This window comes from Schistocerca piceifrons, chromosome 8, assembly GCF_021461385.2.
Source record: "Schistocerca piceifrons isolate TAMUIC-IGC-003096 chromosome 8, iqSchPice1.1, whole genome shotgun sequence".
NCBI classification, from domain to species: domain Eukaryota; kingdom Metazoa; phylum Arthropoda; class Insecta; order Orthoptera; family Acrididae; genus Schistocerca; species Schistocerca piceifrons.
Genome location: NC_060145.1, coordinates 480,398,143 through 480,420,717, shown reverse-complemented (window position 1 = coordinate 480,420,717; position 22,575 = coordinate 480,398,143). Strand labels below are relative to the sequence as shown.

The window sequence follows — 22,575 nt, the reverse complement described above, 5'->3', positions numbered from 1 at the left end:
TTGGACTGCAGATACGATAATGAAAAGAGGTTATAACATGGCTATTAACAAAAGTGAAGCAAGGATAATGGAATTTAACTGAATCAGAGCGGACTTCAATGTGAGATGCTTTTAATGGCTACCACGGCGAAACTATCTCGAAACCTGACTAAACACAGTTTTCTGAAACTACTTCACCAAAGAACATATTCCAGAATTCAAATCAAGAACAGCTGTCAACATGAGTAACTTATAAGTAGATATCCTCATTTTAGCAAAGCAGCTTCAATCACTGAATAAAATCTAATTTGTCATGGGCAATGGGAACACGATTTTAGGGGAGGAAGTACAAAGATATTGTTACAGGGGAACATGGGCTTGGCAATACGAACAAGAGAGGGAAAAGGCTGAGTTCCGCCACAAATATCAGTTATTAAAAGCAAATACTTAGTTGAAGAATCACAAGGGGAGGAGGTACAGTTGGAAAAGGTTGGGACATCTGGGAAGATTCCAGTTAGATTACACATCATGGTCAATATAATAGAAGGAAACATTCCACGTGGGAAAAATTATATATAAAAACAAAGATAAGGTGACTTACCGAAAGCGCTGGCAGGTCGATAGACACACAAACAAACACATACACACAAAATTCAAGCTAATATGTCTGCTTGTGTCTGTATGTGTGGATGGATATGTGCATGTGTGCGAGTGTATACCTGTCCTTTTTTCCCCCTAAGGTAAGTCTTTCCGCTCCCGGGATTGGAATGACTCCTTACCCTCTCCCTTAAAACCCACTTCCTTTCGTCTTCCCCTCTCCTTCCCTCTTTCCTGATGAGGCAACAGTTTGTTGTGAAAGCTTGAATTTTGTGTGTATGTTTGTGTTTGTTTGTGTGTCTATCGACCTGCCAGCGCTTTCGTTCGGTAAGTCACCTCATCTTTGTTTTTATATATAAACACATCATGGTCAGTTAGAGATTCTGAAATCAGATATTGGATTGCAAGGCATACCCACGAGCAGATATAGACTCAGATCACAATTTAGTAATGACGAGGAGTAGGCTGTAGTTTAGGAGACTAGTCAGAAAGAATCCATGTATAAAGATGTGGGATACATGATCTTCCTGAATTTCTCTGACGATACAGATACTGTGATAATGAATAGCTTAGGAAACAATTAAGTTGAAGAGGAATGGATGTCTCTTAAAAAGAGCACTCACAGAAGTTTGAAAGAAAAATGTAGGTACAAGAAAGGTAACTGCGAAGAAACTGTGGATGATACAAGAAATACTTCAGTTGACCAACAAAAGAAGGGACTATGAAAATGAGCAGAAAAATTCAGGAATACAGAGATACAAGTCACTTAGGAAATAAATAAATAGGAAGTGTAAAGAAGCTATGGTAAAATAGATGTATGAAAAATGTGAAAAAATCAAAGAAGAATGATTGTTGGACTGACTGACTTGGCATATAGAAAAGACAAAACAGCCTTCAGTGAAATTAAAAGCAGGCGCGGTAGTATCAAGAATGCAATGGTAATTCCATTGTTACATATAGAGGAGAGAGAGCAGATAGGTGAAAAGAGTGCACTGAAGGTCTCTATGAGGGAGAGGACTTGTCTGATGAAGTGATGGAAGAAGAAACAGGAGTAACAGAAAAGATACAGGGGAGCCAATATTAGAATCAGAATTTACAAGAGCTTTAGATGACTTATGATCAAATAAGGTGGAAAGGATGGGTATCATCCCATCATAAGTTCTAAAATCATTGGGAAAAGGGGCAAAAAAACCACTATTCACATCAGTGTGCATAATGTATGAGACAGACTATATACTATCAGCCTTTTGGAAACATATCATCCACACAATCAGATGGTTGCAAGAACTGAAAAACACGAGCATTATCACAAAATCAACTTAACAGCTCACACATCCAATTCACTGACAAGAATAATATACAGAAGAATGGAAAAGAAAATTTAGGGTGTGTTAGGCAAAACTCTGTTTCACTTTAAGAAAGGTAAAGACAGTAGAGAGGCAGTTCTGACATTGCGAGTGAAAATGGAAGCAAGACTTAAGAAAAATCAAGACATTCATAGGATTTGGCGTCCTGAAAGAAGCGTTCAACAGTGTCAAATGGTGCAAGATGTTCAAAATTCTGAGAAAAACAGGGGTAAGCCGAAGGGAAAGATGGCTAATATACAATATGTACAAGAGCCAAGAGGCAACAATAATAGGGAAAGAGCAAGAACGAAGTTCTGGCATTAGAAAGTGTGTGATACAGAAATGCAGTCTTTTGCCCCTACTATTCAGTTTGTACATTGAAGAAGCAATGAGGGAATGAAAGTAGGGTTCAAGATTGGGAGCAAAATTCAGGGTGCAAGGAAGGATATCAATGATGAGATTTGCTGATGACACTGCTATCCCGAGTGAAAGTGAAAAAGAATTACAGGATGTGTTGAATGGAATGAACAGTCTAATGAGTATAAAATATGGTTTGAGAGTAAATTGAGGAAAGAAAAATGTAACGAGAAGTAGCGGTTATGAGAACAGTGAGAAACTTTAACTTCAGAACTGGGGATGATGAACTAGACGAAGTTCAGGAGTTCTGCTACCTAGGCAGCAAAGTAACCCATGATGTATAGAACAAGGAGGACATAAAAGGCAGATTATCACTGGAAAGAGGGGCACTCTTGGACAAGGGGAGTCTGCTAGTATGAAACATAGGTCTTAATTTGAGGAAGATATTTCTGAGAATGTATGTCTGGACCAGAGCATTGTACAGCAGCAAAAATCAGTTGGGAAAACCAGAACAGAAGAGAACTGAAGTGTCTGAGATGTGGTGCTATAGAAGAATGTTGAAAATCAGGTGAACTGACAGAGTAAGGAATGAGGAGGTTCTCCACAGAATTTGGGAGGAAAGGAATACATGAAAAACACTTTAAAGAAGAAGGGACAGGGCGATAGGATGTGTTAAGACGTCAGGAATAACTTCCATGGTACTAGAGGAAGCTGTAGAGGATAAAAACTGTATAAGAAAAGAGAGATTGGAACACATCCAACAAATAATTGAGGACGTAGGTTGCAATTGCTACTCTGAGATGAAAAAGTTGGCACAGGAGAGGAATTAGTCACAGGCTGCATCAAACAAGTCAGAAGACTGATGACAGAGCGGAGAGGGATCATCTCTTTTGACCCATATAGTATGAGGATAATACCAAAAGTAAGGCCTCCAAAGTGCTGGGGCTGCAGGGAAACTGTTTGTATGGCTGTTGGCTACACTGGTTTTTCCCTTGTCCCCTCCACTCCAAGTTTCCAATAGCCCCTAACACCAGAAGCGAAGTTCATGTAGTTATTCAGTTTTTGAGTGCAAAAGACATTAAACCAACTGACTTTCATAGACAGTTGATGGAAGTGTATGGAGAGTCGTGTATGGATGTCAAAAATTTCTGCCAGTGGTGTAGAGAGTTCGCAGGTGGTCATAGTGAAATTCATGATGAAGAAAAGAAGCAGCAGCCTGTCAATTCCCGAAGAGACAATTTCAAAGGTTGAACAAATTGTGCACCATGATTAGCTGATCGCTCTCAATGAGCTCTGCAATGTTGCTCCTGAGGTTTCTCAAAGCACCATTCACCGGACTTTATCTGAAGTACTGAAGTTTTGGAAGGTGTGCACACAACGGTCCCAAGAATGCTGCCAGAAAACCACAAAGGGCAACGCTTGAAAATTTCCTGTCAATTTCTTCAATGTTATGCAGATTAAAAGGACAACCTTTTGGAGTCAATAGTAATAAGTGATGAAACCTGAGCCTTCGACTTCACACCTGAGACCAAACACCAACCAATTTAGTGGCAGCATTCTGATTCACCCACGCTGCAAAAATTTAAAAAAAAGCACACAGTCTGATGGTAAGGTCATGGCAACTGTGTTTTGGGATCAAAGGGGATATTGTGAGATACTGTGTGTCAATTTCATGGTTCCTAGGACAACAAGAAATGCCAACACACACTGTTAGGCATTATAAAAAAAAAAAAACAGACTGCCAATTCAGAACAGAAGAAGAGGAATGTTGAGCAAGGGCACAAGCCTACTCCATGACAGTGCTCACCCGCCAAACTGTGAATCTTCTGTAACAGTTTGGATGGGACATCATCACTTACCAATACGCTGGTTCAGACTTAGTGCCCAGTGACTACCACATGTTTCCCAAATTCAAAGAAAACATGGCCAGAAGACACTTCAGTGACAATAACGAGGTGAAAGATGAGGTCTGATGCTTCTTCAACAGCATGGCAATGGGCTGGTATGATATGGGCATACAAAACTGCTACAGTGCTTACAAAAATGCACTGATCAAAACGATGATTATGCAGGGGAAAAAAGTCAAGTGTTCAAGCTTCAAAAATATGTACAATTTACAGTACACAAATTTTTGTTTATATTTTTTTAAAAAAATTGGAGATCTTACTTTTGGGATCACCCTTTGCATACCATGTAGATTCCTTTCAGAGTATGCTGATATGATATCCCCATAATTGGCAATCATACACAAGTATTTGCTCCATGAAATATCCATGCCAAAAGACTGTAAAGTTGCACCGGTCATACCAAAAGAAAGGAAATAGGAGTAATATGATGAATTACAGATCCATACCAATTGCTGCTGATTTGCATTTGGATTTTGGAACACACATTATATTTGAACATTATGAATTACTTTGAAGGTAACAGGTTTACCGACACACGGTCAGTGCGAATTCAGAAAATATTGTTCCTGTGAAACATAACAAGCTTGCCTTTCCATTGTTTGACAACTAGCTCCTTTCTCATATGAAGTAACGAGTGCTACTGACAGCAAACTGACTCCATATTTCTAGATTTCCACAAGGCTTTTGAACTATTCTGACTTCTGATCAGATTGCATGCCTATCTGTTATTGCCTCAGTTGTGCAACTGAATTCATAATTTCATATCAGTAAGGTCACAGTACGTAGTGACCAATGGAAATCATTGAGTACAACAGAATTGATTTGTGGTCTTCCCCAAGGAAGTGTTACAGGCCCTCTGCTGTTCCTGATCTATGTAAATTACTTAGGAGACAATATGAGCTGCCCTATTAGATTGTTTGCAGATGATGCTGTCATTTACAGCCTAGTAAAAGTAATCAAAAGATCACTATCAGTGACTTAGACATGATATCTGTATGGCACAAAAAGCAGCAATTGTCTCTGATTAAGGAAAGGTGTGAGGTCATCCACATAATTGCTAAAAGAAATTCATTAAATTTCAGTTACACAATAAATCACACAAATCTAAAGGCTGTCAATTCAACTAAATATCATGGAATTACAATAATGAACAATTTAAATCTGAACAATCACACAGACAATGATGTGAGGAAGGCTCATTTTGCATTATTGCGGGATAGGGAAGAGAATGTCATGGATATGATAAGCGAGCCAAAAGTGTTTGTTGTTGGGGTGAGGTCTTTTCATGAAATTTCAATCACCAACTTTCTCCTCTGAATGTGAATATATTTTATTGTTACCAACCTACACAGGGAGAAATGATCAGTGTGACAAAAAAGGAGACATCAGAGCTTGTGGGAAACGATTTAAGTGCTCATTCTTCCCATTCTTAGATTGTGAAACAGAGAGATATAGTCTGACAATGGTTCAAAGAACCCTTAAGAGTGTTGTTTCTTTGGATTTCAATAGTTTCTGTGTGTGGATTTTGTCTTTTCTTATTGTGACTCAGGCTCTTTGGATAAGGCTGACCTACACTGTGCATCTAGATTTGGGGATGAAGATTATCTTCACAACATGGTAGCAACCTCTGAAGGAACTGTTTTAGAAGCAGCTGCAGGCTTATTACCATGGGCATTGTTTCATGTAGATGCACATGTACACATGCTCGTGCCATTGATTGTGCTTGCGTGACGGCACTGACTTTGACTACAGCTTTTCTCAGTGCAGGCAACAAAATAAGTTGATCAACAGAAGACTGGACAGCCTTATATTCTTTTATTGATGGTTACAATTTATGTGTTTATACAGTGTCTGTATCTTCAAATGCCCTCCTGAAGGAACAGTCGCAGTTCTGATGACTACAGCTACAGTAAATATTACGAAATTGATTCTCATTCTGCAAATCCAAACTGACATCAGTTATTTGTGACAGATGAAAATTTGAACCAAATCAGGATCGAATTTGGATTTCCCGCCTATTGCAAGCAGTCACTTTAACCACTTTGGCTACCTGAGCATGCTTCCAGAACTGATCCAAACTTCCATGTATCACGGAGTCCTCAACTCTTACACTTGCACATTTCAAGATTAGCTCACAGGGTTAGTGAAGTATTTTTATCGTTATTTTAGCCCATCGAGGCATGGATACATTATTGATGGTTACAATGTATGTTTCTACACAGTCTGCATCTTCATAATACAATATCCTTCAGACATTCACGCATTGCCTTGCCAGACATAGTAACTACGAAGAACGTACCCATGCCTTGATGGGCTACAACAATGATGAAATACTTGTCCCTCCCTATATGGGAATCACAAAATGTGTGAGCATTAAGAGTTGTGGAAATTATGACACACAAAAGTCTGGGTCGGTCACAGAGGCATGCTCAGATAGCTGAAGAGGTAAGAAAATCTCTCGCAACAAGCAGGAAATCTAGGCTCGACTCTTGGTCCAGCATAAATTTTCATCCATCACAAACAGCTGATATCAATCTGGATTTAAAAAATGCAAATCAATTTCATACAGGGTGTTACAAAAAGGTACGGCCAAACTTTCAGAAAACATTCCTCGCACACAAAGAAAGAAAATATGTTATGTGGACATGTATACGGAAACACTTACTTTCCATGTTAGAGCTCATTTTATTACTTCTCTTCAAATCACATTAATCATGGAATGGAAACACGCAGCAACAGAACGTACCAGCGTGACTTCAAACACTTTGTTAGAGGAAATGTTCAAAATGTCCTCCGTTAGCGAGGATACATGCATCCACCCTCCGTCGCATGGAATCCCTGATGCGCTGATGCACCACTGGAGGATGGCGTATTGTATCGCAGCCGTCCACAATACGAGCACCAAGAGTCGCTACATTTGGTACCGGAGTTGCGTAGACAAGAGCTTTCAAATGCCCCCATAAATGAAAGTCAAGAGGGTTGAGGTCAGGAGAGCGTGGAAGCCATGGAACTGGTCCGCCTCTACCAATCCATTGGTCACCGAATCTGTTGTACAAACAGCGTACGAACACTTGGACTGAAATCTGCAGGAGCTCCATTGTGCATGAACCACATGTTGTGTCGTACTTGTAAAGGCACATGTTCTAGCAGCACAGGAAGAGTATCCCGTATGAAATCATGATAACGTGCTCCATTGAGCGTAGGTGGAAGAACATGGGGCCCAATCAAGACATCACCAACAATGCCTGCCCAAACATTCACAGAAAATCTGTGTCAATGACGTGATTGCACAATTGCGTGCGTATTCTCGTCAGCCCACACATGTTGATTGTGAAAATTTATAATTTGATCACGTTGGAATGAAGCCTCATCCCTAAAGAGAACATTTGCACTGAAATGAGGATTGACACATTGTTGGACGAACCATTCGCAGAAGTGTACCCGTGGAGGCCAATCAGCTGCTGATAGTGCCTGCACACGCTGTACATGGTACGGAAACAACTGGTTCTCCCGTAGCACTCTCCATACAGTGACGTGGTCAACGTTACCTTGTACAGCAGCAACTTCTCTGACGCTAACTTTAGGGTTATCGTCAACTGCACGAAGAATTGCCTCGTCCATTGCAGGTGTCCTCATCGTTCTAGGTCTTCCCCAGTCGCGAGTCATAGACTGGAATATTCCGTGCTCCCTAAGACACCGATCAATTTCTTCGAACGTCTTCCTGTCGGGACACCTTCATTCTGGAAATCTGTCTCGATACAAACGTACCGCGCCACGGCTATTGCCCCGTGCTAATCCATACATCAAATGGGCATCTACCAACTCCGCATTTGGAAACATTGAACTGACTGCAAAACCACGTTCGTGATGAACACTAACCTGTTGATGCTACGTAATGATGTGCTTGATGCTAGTACTGTAGAGCAATGAGTCGCATCTCAACACAAGCACCGAAGTCAACATTACTTTCCTTCAATTGGGCCAACTGGCGGTGAATCGAGGAAGTACAGTACATACTGACGAAACTAAAATGAGCTCTAACATGGAAATTAAGCGTTTCTGGACACATGTCCACATAACATCTTTTCTTCATTTGTGTGTGAGGAATGTTTCCTGAAAGTTTGGCCGTACCTTTTTGTAACACCCTGTATTTATATTCTTTCCTTTGGCCATATAAACAAAACTGTCATGGCCACTTTAATTTCCTAAATTTTCTTTCCTTCTAAAAACAATGGCTAATTGTTGTTCCAAACGCTACCTGAGAAGTTTACACAGAAGTCTGGTGTTGAGCATAATCATCCTGCTTTGTGGGCACCTTTCCTGAAGTACCTTGACATTACACTCTACTGCCATGTGAGAATATCTTTGAAATTTATAAGATCACGCTGGACTGGGAACAAAATTCGACCTTCAGTTTAATATATTTGGCCTGATATGCTGTGTCAGGAAAAATGCAAACTGAATGTTAACATTAAGGTGGCAGTCCTCTGCAGTTCACCATTCCCTCTTTTCATTACATTCTTATCTTCTGTTATGTCTTCCATTCTCTTTGCAGTTCAGCAACATTCACATTTCTCTACAGTTTATATCCCCATTACTGAAGTCAGTAGTGCTGTGATTTTGCTATAGCCACAAAATACTGACAGAAATTCAGTACTGTGGTCACTTCATGAAATGTAGTTGTTTCAACCAAAGATATTCTGGTGTAAAGTCTTTTGATTGACTTTGAAGTTCCAGCAAAAATTTTATCTGTTTTGTGGATCCAGGAGGAGGATACTGCCTTTAATCACCGCTGTTCTCTCTTTATGACAATAACGACATTCAGAATGAGATTTTCACTCTGCAGCGGAGTGTTCGCTGACTTGAAACTTCCTGGCACGTTACAACTGTGTGCCGGACCTAGACTCGAACTCAGGACCTTTGCCTTTCACGAGAAAGTGCTCTACCATCTGAGTTACCCAAGCATGACTCGCGCTCCATCCTCACAGCTTTACTTCTGCCTTCCAAACTTCACAGAAGCTCTCCTGCGAAAGGTCCTGAGTTCAAGTCTCAGTCCAGCACACAGTTTTAATCTGCCAGGAAGTTTAATAATGACATTTTTCCATGGACTTTGCTGTTACCATTATCAACATTTAATTTATCTAATGAAATTTCGGAGGGATTATTCTCTCAAGCTATCTTAGTAATGTGGCTGCCAAAAGCCCACCTGTGGTGTTTAGAGATTTGTTTTTGTGTTAAAATCTACAAGATTACTCTTATTTTATTGTGATGACCATTTCTCCCTATGTAGTAGTGTGCCAACGAAATATTTTCACACTGGAGGAGAAAGTTGGCGACAAATTTTATGGGAAGATCCTGCTGTAATGAAAGACATTTATGTTTTAATGCTCGCCATCCCAAATCACAAAAGCATATCCATCACACTCCTCCATATTTCGCGGCAATACAAAACAAGCTGCACTTATTTGGACTTTTTTAGTGTTCTCCATCAATCCTACCTGCTGCGGATCGCACACCACACAGCAATACTCCAGAAAAGGGCAGACTAGCAGAGCGTAAAAAACCTCTTTAATAGACCTGTTGCATGTTCTGCAAATAAATCACGGTCTTTGGTTTGCTGTCCCCACAACATCATCTATGTGACCATTCCAGTATAGTTATTCATACTTGTAATCCGTAAGTATTTATATGAATTTGCAGCCTTTAGAGTTCTGCGAGTTGTTGTTAAGTTGAAATCTATGATTATATAAAGTCAGTTGCTACTTTTTGCACCATAATCTGGCAGAAATTTCACTATAAATCATTTTGTGGTTGATTCTGACCATCGTATGACTTCACAAGACACTCAGATTGTCTCCTAAATCATTTATAAAGTTCAGGAACAGCAGAGGGGATATAACACTTCCTTGGGGAGTGCCAGATACTGCTTCTGTTTTACTCAATGACTCTCCATCAATCATTACAAAATGGATCTTCCTGACAGGAAATCATAAATACATTCATACAACTGAGATGAAACTTCAAAGACACACAATTCAATTAGAAGTTGCCTGAGAAGAACACTGTCAAAAGTCTGCTGGACACATTACTTCACAAGAAACTAGATGGTTGGTTTGTAGGGGTTGAAGGGACCAGACTGCGAAGGCCATCAGTCCCTTATTCCATGACCATGAAATACCCACAAAGAAGAAAAACAAGCAATGGAGACAAGGGATTACATAGAATAAGAAAGACATGCACAAAGACCAGTAAAGAGGAATTAAAAGCACAAAGAGTGTTACAGTGATTGGCTGACTACGGAGAGAGAGAAAAGGAAAAGCCAACCATCAAGCGACACACTAGAAACTCCAATCTAAAACTGAAGGCCAAAGGCACGACTCAACACACAAAAGAGGCAAACCCTCAGACTGAGCGACAAAAGCCCCCTGCACAAATAAAACTCAAAACTAAGCCTTCCACTGCAGTGTCAACCATTAAAAGTGCAGGGAGAATATCAGGCAGCGCAAACATCTGCCTGAGTGCTTTTAAAAATGGACAGTCAAACAAGATCTTGACCACTATCAATGCTGATCCACAGCAACATAGAGGCAGGGCCTCGTGGCACAATAAATGACCTTGCTTCAGCCCGGTATTGCCAATGCATAGCCAGCAGAGAACAACTGAGTCCTTGCGAGAGGCTCGTATGGAGGAGCCCCACACACCTGTAGTCTCCTGGATAACCTGAAGTTTGTTGGGTGAAGGCAGGGTGAACCATTCATCACCCAAGGTACCTAGGACTTTCTGCCGCAATACGGACTGGAGATCACATTCCGAAAGGCCAATCTCCACTGATAGCCTGTTTGGCCAGCCTGTCAACATGTTCATTACGCAGGATACTGACATGATCAGGGGTCCACACAAAAACCACGGAGCGGCCGCAACGGCCAAGAGTATGGATGGACTCCTGGATAGGACTGGAGATCACATTCCGAAAGGCCAATCTCCACTGATAGCCTGTTTGGCCAGCCTGTCAACATGTTCATTACGCAGGATGCTGACATGATCCGGGGTCCACACAAAAACCACGGAGCGGCCGCAACGGCCAAGAGTATGGATGGACTCCTGGATAGCAATCACCAGATGAGAGCAACGAAAACACTGGTCGATAACTCATAAACCGCTCAGGAAGTCACTACAGATGACAAAGGACTCACCTGAGCAGGAGCGGATGTACTCTACGGCGCGAGATATGGCGACCAGCTCTGCAGTGGAAACACTGCAGGCAGCCGGCAATGAGTATTGTTCAGAATGATCCCCAAGAGTAATAGCTTAACCAACTTGACCAGCAACCATCGAACCGTCGGTATAGACTACATCAGAGCCGTGAAACTCAGCAAGGATGGAAACAAAGTGGCGGCGGAGGGTCTCAGGAGGGACTGAGTCTGTCGGACCCTGTGCCAAATCCAGCCAAAGGCATGGGAGGGGCACACACCGTGGGGGTATACATATATGAGCCCAGAAAAGAGGTGGGAGTGGGAAAAACTCAAGCCCAGAGAGAAGAGCCCAGATGCGAACCGCGATCGTACACCCTGACCGGGGCCGCCGTTCTGGAAGATGGACAACCAAGTTGGGGAACAGGAGACAGTAATTTGGATGCCCGGGCAAGCTACAAACATGTGCAGCATAAGCAGCCAGTAGTTGTTGGCGCCGGATCCGCGATGGAGGGACACCAACCTCCACAAGTAGGCTGTTTACAGGGCCTGTGCGGAAAGCACCAGTTGCAAGTTAGATCCCGCAGTAAAGTATGGGGTCAAGCAACCACAATGTGAAAGGCGATGCCGAACCATAAGCCAGGCTCCCATATTCAAGATGGGACTGAATCAATGCCTGATACAGTCTTAGAAGGGTAGACCCATCGGCACCCGAGCTGGTGTAACTCAAGCAACGAAGAGCGTTAAGATGGCGCCAGCAAGTTTGTTTAAGCTGCCAAATATGAGGGAGCCAAGTCAATAAGGTATCAAAAAGCAAGCTCAAAAGCCGATGCGTCTCCACCATGGCAAGAGGTTTGCTGTCAAGATAAAGCTGCACCTCAGGGTGAACAGTGTGATGCTGGCAGAAATGCATGACCAAGTCTTGGCAGCCGAGAACTGGAAGCCGTGGATGACAGTCCAAGACTGCACCCTGCGGATAGTGCCCTGTAGTTGCCCCCAGCAACTGCAATTCCAGTGGAGCTGTAGTACAGGCAAAGGTCATCAGCATATAAAGAAGCCAATACGGACGTTCCCACAGCTGCAGCTAGCCCATTAATAGCAAATAAAAACAGGCAGACACTCAAAACAGAGCCTTGCGGGACCCCATTCTCCTGGGCTCGGGAGGAACTATGGGAGGAACCAAATTGAAAGTGGAAGGAACGAAGTGACAGAAAATTTTGAATTAAAATTGGGAGCGGGCTCCTAAGACACCACCCATGAAGCTTGGTGAGGATGTTATGTCCCCATGTTGTATATTATGCCTTCCACATATCCAAAAAGATGGCAACCAGATGCTGATGGCGGACAAATGCCGTACGGATGGCAGACCAGATTATGAGTGGCAGAGCGGCCCTTACGGAACCCATCCTGAGATGGTGCCAGAAGGCCCCTAGACTCAAGTAGCCATCTCAACCTCCGGCTCATCATAGGTTTGAGCAGCTTGCACAGAATGTTGGTGACGTTAATGGGGCGCTAGATGTTCACCTCCAGTGGGTTCTTGCCAGGCTTCAACACTGGTATGATAACGCTTTCCCGCCATTGAGACAGGAACGCACCGTCAACCTAGATACGGTTCAAAAGGTCTAGGAGATGTCGCTGACAGTCCACTGGGATGTGCTGGAGCATCTGATAGTGGATGCGATCCGACCCGGGAGGCATGTCAGGGCAAACGGCTAGGGCACTTTGGAATTCCCATTCACTGAATGGAGCTTTGTACAATTCGTGGTGGTGCATATGGAATGAAAGACTCCGACATTCCAACTGCTCTTTCAGGGAGCAAAAGGCCAGCGGGTAATTCGTAGAAGCTGAACTCTGAGCATAATGCTTTGCTAAGAGTTTTGCAATCGTGTCGGATTCAGTACAGACTGCTCCATTCAGGGAAAGCCCAGGTACACTGATGGGGGTCTGATATTCATAAAGTTGCCTAATCTTGTCCCAAACCTGCGATTGAGAGGCACGGATGCCAATAGTGGAGACATACCTTTCCCAGCACTTTGCTTCCTTCGGTGAATAAGACGTCAGGCTCAGGCATGGAGCCACTGAAAGGTAAGGTGGTGTTCCAGCGATGGGTGCCACTTATGACATTGGAGGGCCCACCTGCGATCTCTAATCACCTCAATGATCTCCGGTGACCGCCAAGGCACAGTCCTCTGCCGAGGGGACCTGGAAGAACAGGGAATTGCAGATTCCACTGCAGAAACGATGCCAGTGGTTATCGTGTGAACCACCAAATCAATGGCATCATGAGAAAGAGGCTCAATAGTGGCAATGGAGGCGAATGAGTCCCAGTCAGTCTCATTCAAAGCCCATCTGGGAGGCGTCCAGGAGAGTGATGCTGTGGCACTGACAGAAAGATTGGAAAGTGGTCACTACTGCAGAAGTTGTAATGCATACTCCATTGGACAAATGGTAAAACACCAGGGCTGCAAACCGAAAGGTTGATGGCTGAGTACATGCCATGCGCCACACTGAAATCTGTGGAGGCACCATTATTTAAAAGAGAAGGGAGCTGTGCCAACACTTGCTCAACGACAGTGCCTCGGCCTGTTGCCATCAATCCACCCTACAAAGGGCTATGGGCGTTGAAGTTGCCTAGTAGCAGAAAAGGTGATGGCAGTTGGGCCATCAGTGCAGCCAATACATGCTGTCGGACATCACCATCCGGTGGAAGATAGATACTGCAGATGGTAACAGCCTGCGACATCCACACCCTAACAGCGACAGCCTCTAAAGTAGTTTGAAAAAGCACACACTCACTGTAAAGAGTTAAGGACGTAGATACAGTCTCCACCAGATACCCTCTCATAAGCTGCCCGACCCTTATAATAACCCCAATAGCCACAGAGGGCGGGGGTTCGCAACAGTGAAAACCAAGTTTCCTGGATAGCAATGCAGAAGAAAGGGTGAAGGCTGAGAAGTTGTCGGAGCTCAGCAAGGCAGTGGAGGGGGGGGGGAAAATAATCGCTGAAATTCCATTGGAGGATGACATTGTCCGCAACTGAAAAAGGCGTGAAGTGACCGAGGAGGCATATTATGCCGCTGGGTCATTGACCGCCACCGAAGGAGAGCCTGAATCAAGAACCACAGTGTCTGAGGTAGGGGCCAGATTGAGGTGTCGGGGGACACCAAAATCTGCAAATTGTCCTCAGACTCAGAGCTGGTAGGAACAGGGGGCACAGAGGCAATGTGTACCTCATCCGTCTTAGCCAGCCGATTCTCCTCCTCCTCCTCCTCCTCCTCCTCCTCCTCCTCCTCAGGAGCAACCTGGGAGGGAGACTCAGAAAGAGCATCAGGGCTCAGATGAAGTGTGGGAAGCTCTTTGATCCGCCACTCGTGGCTCCTTGAGCCATTGATGGATGCGCTGGAGGAGGCCTTAGAAGGTAGACTTCCACGGGACCCTTTTCACGCAAGAGAAGCCTTAGTAAGAGTCTGGCGCACCGGCAGTGGGGAGGGGGGGAGGGGAGGGGGAGGTTGTTCCGATATCCCCATCAGTTTGGGAGGATTGGTCTCCCAAAGGAGGTACCTTGGCAGTACCAGAAGAAACAGTTCGCCCCATCACAGACATGGGGGAAGAAGCAGGGCGGCCCTGAGGGCCCACTGGAGGGGGGGGGGGGGGGTGTTAGAAAATAGAGCTCAATATGTTTCACAAGAATGACATCCTTAACACTTGTTTGCTGCAGAATTCTTAAGCATATACTATGCAAGTTTCCTCGAAGCAGAAAAAAGCTTTTGTCCTCAAATCAGCAAAGATTTAGAAAGCATCGCTCATGTGAAACTCTACTTCCCTTTTCTCATACAGTCTCCTGTGAATCACGGATGAAGGCTGACAGGCAGGTTTCTTATTCCTAGATGTCTCAAAAGCATCTAACACCATGCTCCACTGCAAAATGTTAATGACAATTTAAGCATACAGAATAGGTTCCCAGATATGTGATTGGCTCGAAGACTTTTTAAGTAATACTTTGTCCCAAAAAGTGAATGTTCATCTGAGATGATGGTATCATTAGAAATGCCCCACGAGAGTGTCATAGGACTGCTCGTTATCCGACAGATAGGGTGAACCGCACTCTGCGAATTTTTGCTCGTGGCACTGTACTATACGAGAAAGTATTGTTATTGTCTGACTGTGGAGGACACAGGATGACTTAAGATAGAATTTCTATTTGGCAACTTGCTGTAAATGCAGAAAAATGTAAGTTAATGAAGATTAGTGTGAAAAACAACATTGTTATCTTCCAATACGCTATTGATGGTATGCTGCTTGACACAGTCGCACAGTTAAATATCTGTGCGTTATGTTGCAAAGAAATACGAAATGGAAAGAGCACAAGAGACTGGTAGTAGGGAAGGCAAATGGTAGGTTCTAGTTTGTTGCGGGAATTTTATCAATATGTAACACACCCATAAAGGAGATTGCATATTCTTGAGCACTGCTTGAATATTTGGGATCCCATCCATGTCTAATTAAAAGAAGACACTGAAACAATTCAGAGAATTTTTGCTAGATTTGTTAGTGGCAGGTCTGACTGACACACGAGTACTAGGTAGATGCTTCTGTGGAAGGAAGGTGACATTCTTTTTGTGATCCACTACTGAGAAAACTCGAATAAGGATTTGCAACTAACTGCAGATCAGTTTCACTGCTACCAACATACATTTTGCGTACAGGTCGCGAAGACAAGATACGGGAAATCGGGTCTCATACGGAAGCACATAGGCATTTCCAAGTGGAACAAGTAAGGGAATGACTTGTAGATATACAAGGCAATGTTTTTTCTCAATAAAAACAAGCTCTAGTTATACAAACTATTGATATGGTATGGCAAAGTTCCTGAAATTGTACACCTGGAGTATAGGATTTTATGGAAGCCAAAAAATGGAGCATTGGAGGTCCAGAGAAGAAGAAAATGGATGTAAGGAAAGGTTCATGCACAAGAAACAGTACTGAAAAACTGTTCACGATGTCATCAAAAATGCAAAAACCACATACTATGTACAAATATACAAAATTCCAAGAACAAAACAAATACAATTCAGAGCATACTTTGGGATGAAAAGAAGCAAATTAAGGCAAATTATATCCAACTTCTGCATAGCAGCACCAGCAGAACAGACAATGAACAATTTCAGTTATTGGCTACAAAATTCAATGAAATCTTCCCTAAACACAGCTGAAAACATAGTGACCACAAGCAGACTGTCTAAAGCAAATCCATTGAAAGTATATCGTAAGACATTATGCATAGTTTCACCAAACATTCATTTTCCCAAATTAATTGTTGCAGAGATTACAAAAATTATAACATCATTGAAAACCAGTAACTCTGCTGGCTATGGTGGTATTTCAACCAAAGCAATAAAATCTTTTGTTGACTCAGTTGCAGACGCCATCATGTCTGTGACGATGGCGACAAGGAGACCAAATGAATGATTTGAAATGATTCTGCATAGCTCTCTCTTGTAAAGAGATTTCTGACAAATGAAAATACCATGTTTCCTCAGAGAAGACGACAAAAAGGAAGTTACGAATTTTACTGAAGTTCAGGGGTATGTGCAGAAAGTACCCACACACTTTCTTGTGAACACAAATCGCAATCTAAAACTGTACAGATGCAGCCACATAACACTGCAGTGGATTTTAGGAACAATACACTACACAAAAACTGAATTACACACAGCTACAGAATAGTGCATTCCCTACTATTTTCTCTCCTGCAACAGCGGTGAGTTGCACGTCATGGTGTGGACTCTGTAAAACATTGGAAGTGTGTGGGAATCACTATGATCAGCAACTAACCACAATCAGAAAAAGTGATCAGAGCTGCATGCAAAGTGCAAATATCTCGCAGGGCTACCACTGCTGCGGCGTTCGGTGGTCCTCATGTCAAGTAATCTGCAGAAAAGGGGTAATTGAACAATAAGCACTGTCATAATACACAGTGTTCCTCAAAATATTCTGACAATCTGAGAGGAATGGGGTTGTGCACTTTCTTTCTGAAGGTACAGGTCACCTGCAGGATGTTACAGCAGAACAGTGTACGTACACTATCTCACAGTGTGTTCCACATCTACATACATACTCTGCAAATGATTACAGTGCACGACTGATGGTACTTACCACTGTGCCATACATGAAGGTTTCTTCCAGTTCCAATGGCATATTGTGAATGGGAAAAATGACTGTTTAAATACCTCTGTGCATGAAACTTCCTGGCAGATTAAAACTGTGTGCCCGACCGAGACTCGAACTTGGGACCTTTGCCTTTTGGGGGTAGTTTTAATCTGCCAGGAAGTTTCATATCAGCGCACACTCCGCTGCAGAGTGAAAATCTCATTCTGGAAACCCCTGTGCATGCTTGAATTAGTCTAATCTTGTCTTCACAGTCCCTATTGAAGCAATGCATGGAGGGTTGCACTACATTTCTAGATTCTTCACTTAATACTCGTTCACGAAACTTTGTAAATAAGCTTTTGCAGGGTAGTTTCCATTACCTTTGAGCATCTGCCAGTTCAACTCTTTCGGCAACTCCATGACTCCCTTCCAGCAGGAAAAGAACCCTGGGATCATTTGTGACCTCTTCTTTGAATACTTCAAAATCTCCCATTAGTATTATCTGATATTGGCTCCAACACTTGAGTAACATTCCAAGATAGAAGACACAAGTGATTTGTAAGTAGTCTCCTTAGTACACTCGATTGTATTTTCGAGTAAGCTGTCAATAAACCAAAATCTGACATGTGTTTCACTTATGGCTGAGCCAATGTGATCATTCCATTTGACAGTTTTACGAATTGTTTCACCCAGCTATTTGAATTAGTCAACTGATTCTAACTGTGAATAACTAATATTTTAGTCACAGGATACTACACATTTTCATTTAAGCCGCAAGATTTAGTTTACTTAGTATCACAAGTACTGTTATAGTTGGGTACATGTCCAAATATGTATATGTTATGAATAACAGATGTCACTGCTTACTGCATTTGCACAATTTATACTTACATCAGTTGGTCGCCACTGTTGTTTGGAAAGTGAGTGATGTGCCTGCGGTGTGTTTGCCACTAAGCACCTTGTGATGCAAGTATTTTCTACACTTGCATTTCTCTTTTACTTTGAGGCTGTCTTTCTTTTATTTTAGTATGTAATGAATATTCCAATTGAATCAGAGTTACCATATGCAATTTATACTATTTTTTAAGTCTCTGAAATTGTTTTGCACCCATATCTCACTTTCATAAACATCTGTTTCATTAGGTTTCATAAAAGTGTGGAAATGGAGAAAAAAAAGGCATTTTAAAGGCAAGGGAGAAAAAGAAGGCATTTTACAGGCACCATAAAACTGTATGTCCTGAAGACTATGAGAAACTATTACAGGAATCGCCAGAAGAACAATTATCAGAGTTGTCAGAGTCTTGTGAATCAGTTTAAAAGGGAAGTTGTTGAAGAAGAATACCACAGCAGTGACTCTGAACAGTCAACAGAGAAAACAGATGATCACATAGTTGAAAGGGCCAACAACGGACAGACACTTATCATTTTCACATAGGAAAAAATGAAGAAACTATTTGAATATGTGAACTGCTTCCTTCTCCTAAAACCAAAGCCAAGAATATCCAAAAAGTTTTGCCAGGCCCAAAAATATGTGCTAAAATTGTGCAAAAAAGTTGATGTATTTCACCTATTTATTACTGATGGTATAATTGACAACACTGTGGAAAATACAAACTGATACATCTAGAATAGTAAAAGAGATGAAGTTCAATATTCAAGACAACGAGACTGCAGAGATACCACAAAACACAAGATAAAGGCTCTTTTAGGTGTATTATACCTGACAGGTGCAAAGCAAGGAGAATACACAAATTGCTGTGAACTGTGGGAGTCAGATGGCACAGGAATGATTGTCTTACAAAGTCTCTTCAGCTATAAGCACTTTTGCTTTCTGCTTTTGAGCTCCTGTGTTTGACTACATGGGCACCCAGAACAAGAGAAAACAAAGTGACGAACTAGCATCCATTTGTGACTTCCATCAAGAATTTGTCAACAACTGCCTTTCTCACTACAATATCAGTGAGTTTGTCACTAATGATGAGATGATACATCCTTTCAGAAGACACTGCAGATTTGTACAGTATATCCCCAATAAGCCTGCAAAATATGGGATGAAAAATTATGCCTTATGTCATTTCAAAACATTTTATACCCTGAACTTTGAAATTTATTGTGGCAAGCAGATTCCACGACCCCACCTGAAATCCAACAAGCCTGATGACTGTAAAAAACTAGTTACACCAACAGCAAAAAGAAAAAGATATCTTACGACTCATAATTACCACAGCAGCTAATCTCTGGCCCCTGAAAATCTCCTCGGAAAAGGATTGACTTTCTTTTTGGAATGGGGAGGTAGAAGGAAATTCTCCCCGAATTCCAAGCAAATAAAACTCTCTTTGGTTTTCAAGATGATTTTTGTATTGTCTCAACCGTTCCTAAAAAGAACAAAGCTGCAATTTCTTTTATCGGCAATGCAGCACAACACAAATGTAACAGATCAAGAGACTAAGAAATTGAGAGTTAATTTGGACTACAATGCTACCAAGGAGGAGTACACACTGTAGATCAGATCTGATCTGATCATCCTAGAGTACTTCGAGAATCATGTGACAATGGCTACTTGCACTTTTCTACAGATATCTAGATATTACTGGGATAAATGCAAACATTATTCTCAAATTCAACAATCCTGGTAATAAGGTAATAAGAAGAAATTTTTTGAAACATACTGCACTTGACCTGACAGAAGAACATTTGTAGCCACAAGCATTTTACAAACACTTCTGATGGATATTCAAGCCTTCTTGACCAAGTATAGACATGAAGAAGAGCAGACCAAAGAAACAGCAAAACCTGAAACTTGTTACTCATGTGGCAGGCATAAAAACAACAGAACAAACACTGTGTGTGTGAAAGGCAAGAAAAATGTATGCAAGAAACACAGTGTTACAGACACTAAATGTGTGCAATGAGAATGTTACATGCAGATACACAAGAGTTGGAGTTTACGAGTGCTCATTTCATAATGTGTTCTCTTGTTACTTTTTTTCAAATGGTTGAATCTGAGCACTATGGGACTTAACATCAGAGGTCATCAGTCCCCTAGAATTTAGAACTACTTAAACCTAACTATCCTAAGGGCATCGCACACATCCATGCCTGAGGCAGGATTTGAACCTGCGACCGTAGCAGTCGCATGGTTTTGAACTGAAGCACCTAGAAACGCTCAGCCACCGCAGCCAGCCTTACTGTTTTTTCACGTGAAACAATGCAGTTAAGTGATATAACAAAAAACCACCATAATATGTAAATAGATGAAGGGAACAAAGAATATCGGCGCCTTGTAAGTTACAATGGCAATAAAAGACAGTTATGAAGGCAAAAAATATATAAAAGATTATTTTTATAGAGCCAAATAATGCTATGTTATGTTTTCTCCATTAAAATGCAGTTAGCAATTACATAAAGATTATTTTGCTAAGGTTAAAAATTTAATACTAATTGCAGTGCAAAAGCCGTAACGTGCCCACTCATGGAAGTTCGAATGGCACACCCACCAATGGGTTAAACCAATTTGTCAATATTTGCTCCACCTTGAAATCTTATAAAGATCTGCCTGGATATTTGTGCAGTATCTTTTAAGGTAGTACTTCATTACAGAATAACAATATCAACTGTGAAAAGTGGATTGTTCACAAATGTGAAATAATGGTGACGTATCAGTGGGTCCCATTATACTCCTAGAAAGCCTCCACCACATACATGAACCTTGTTGGTAAAAAGGATGCAGCAAGCATAACGAGCTTTGGCAATGTCCCATTTAGTATTAAAATGTTTTGAGTATATGCTTATATTAAATCATGACTTACACACACTTCACACTTCATGATTATGCTCTTTCTCTTTGATCTGAATAATGTCAAAGTCTATGCATCTATCCAACACAATAATATTACAATGATGGCATCCTCCCTCACCTAACACCTCTTCTAGCAACAAACTTTCACACCCAAACACACAAATATCACATCAATATTTACAACCCTGAAACAAGATACATTGCTACACACCACACAGAGGTGCAGCATTGGTGGCTGTGCTGCCACATACAGTTGCAGCTGGGAGGGGGTGAGAAAAGGGCAAAGGAAAAGAAGGTGTGCTGGGGGAATAGTAGGAATGTGAGTCTGGAGTGGGAGTACAGAAATGGAAGCAGCACACGAGGACAGGCACTAGCAAAGCCTGATGCCAGGGAGGTTATGGGAATGCAGGATAGCAGGCTGGTCCAATGTTCCCATCTGTCCCTTATCAATCTCACAAGCAGGCGCAGGCAGTGTAAGCTACCCACGAGATGGCCCCATTGCACACATTCTAGTAATGCCTGAACTAAAACAAAAACTAATGCTAAGTTTTCTATATGCACCCCGAAGCGCACGCTACAGGCAGACCCGACAGAATGACGTTATTGTCTGGAGCGTCTCATGATGCACAGCTTGCTGTCACTGCTCATTGCTTCCTTGTGTACCACCACTGTAATCCCTGTCTCCAACTCGCAACACGTGCCGTGCTGCTCCTCCGATCTCGCACGTTCCTGCTATTCCCCCAGTGCGCCTGCACAGCAGCTACCCCTTCTCTCCTATCCCTCCCCCCCCCCCCCCCCTCTGCAACCTTCTGATGCTGCATTTATCAGCCTCCCCCCCCCCCCCCCTTCTCCATCTCTACACTCTCATAAAGATAGTGCGGCCAGCACTTTCCCCCCACTTTTTCCTGCTATCTGTCATCTTTCCATGCCTGTATGCATTCTGTACCCCCACTACCCAGTCTAGATGAGGTCCCTCCTGAGGGCAGTTAAGCCTCAGCACCCGGGCATGACAGTGGCTATGTGTGTGTGTGATGGGTGCATACAAATCTGTGTGAGTCTGAGGAAGGGTTTTGTCTTGTAGCTTAGTCTACTTTCAACTATACTTTAAATCTGTGTGTCCACCAGGCAATGCCTCCTCCGTGTGGTGAGCAGCAGTATATCGTATTGTACTGTCGTCATGCCACTCCACATTTTTCCATTGTTTGACATCAATATTTTATGTACAGTATATGTAATAAAGAATTATGCA

At 42.3% G+C, this 22,575-nt stretch overlaps 1 protein-coding gene across 1 annotated transcript in view; it reads right to left on the bottom strand.

Moving 5' to 3' along the window:
• LOC124712473 (ubiquitin carboxyl-terminal hydrolase 32) overlaps positions 1-22,575 on the bottom strand; it is a 233,462-nt gene that overhangs the window by 25,278 nt on the left and 185,609 nt on the right. The gene's annotated exons all lie outside the window — the stretch shown is intronic.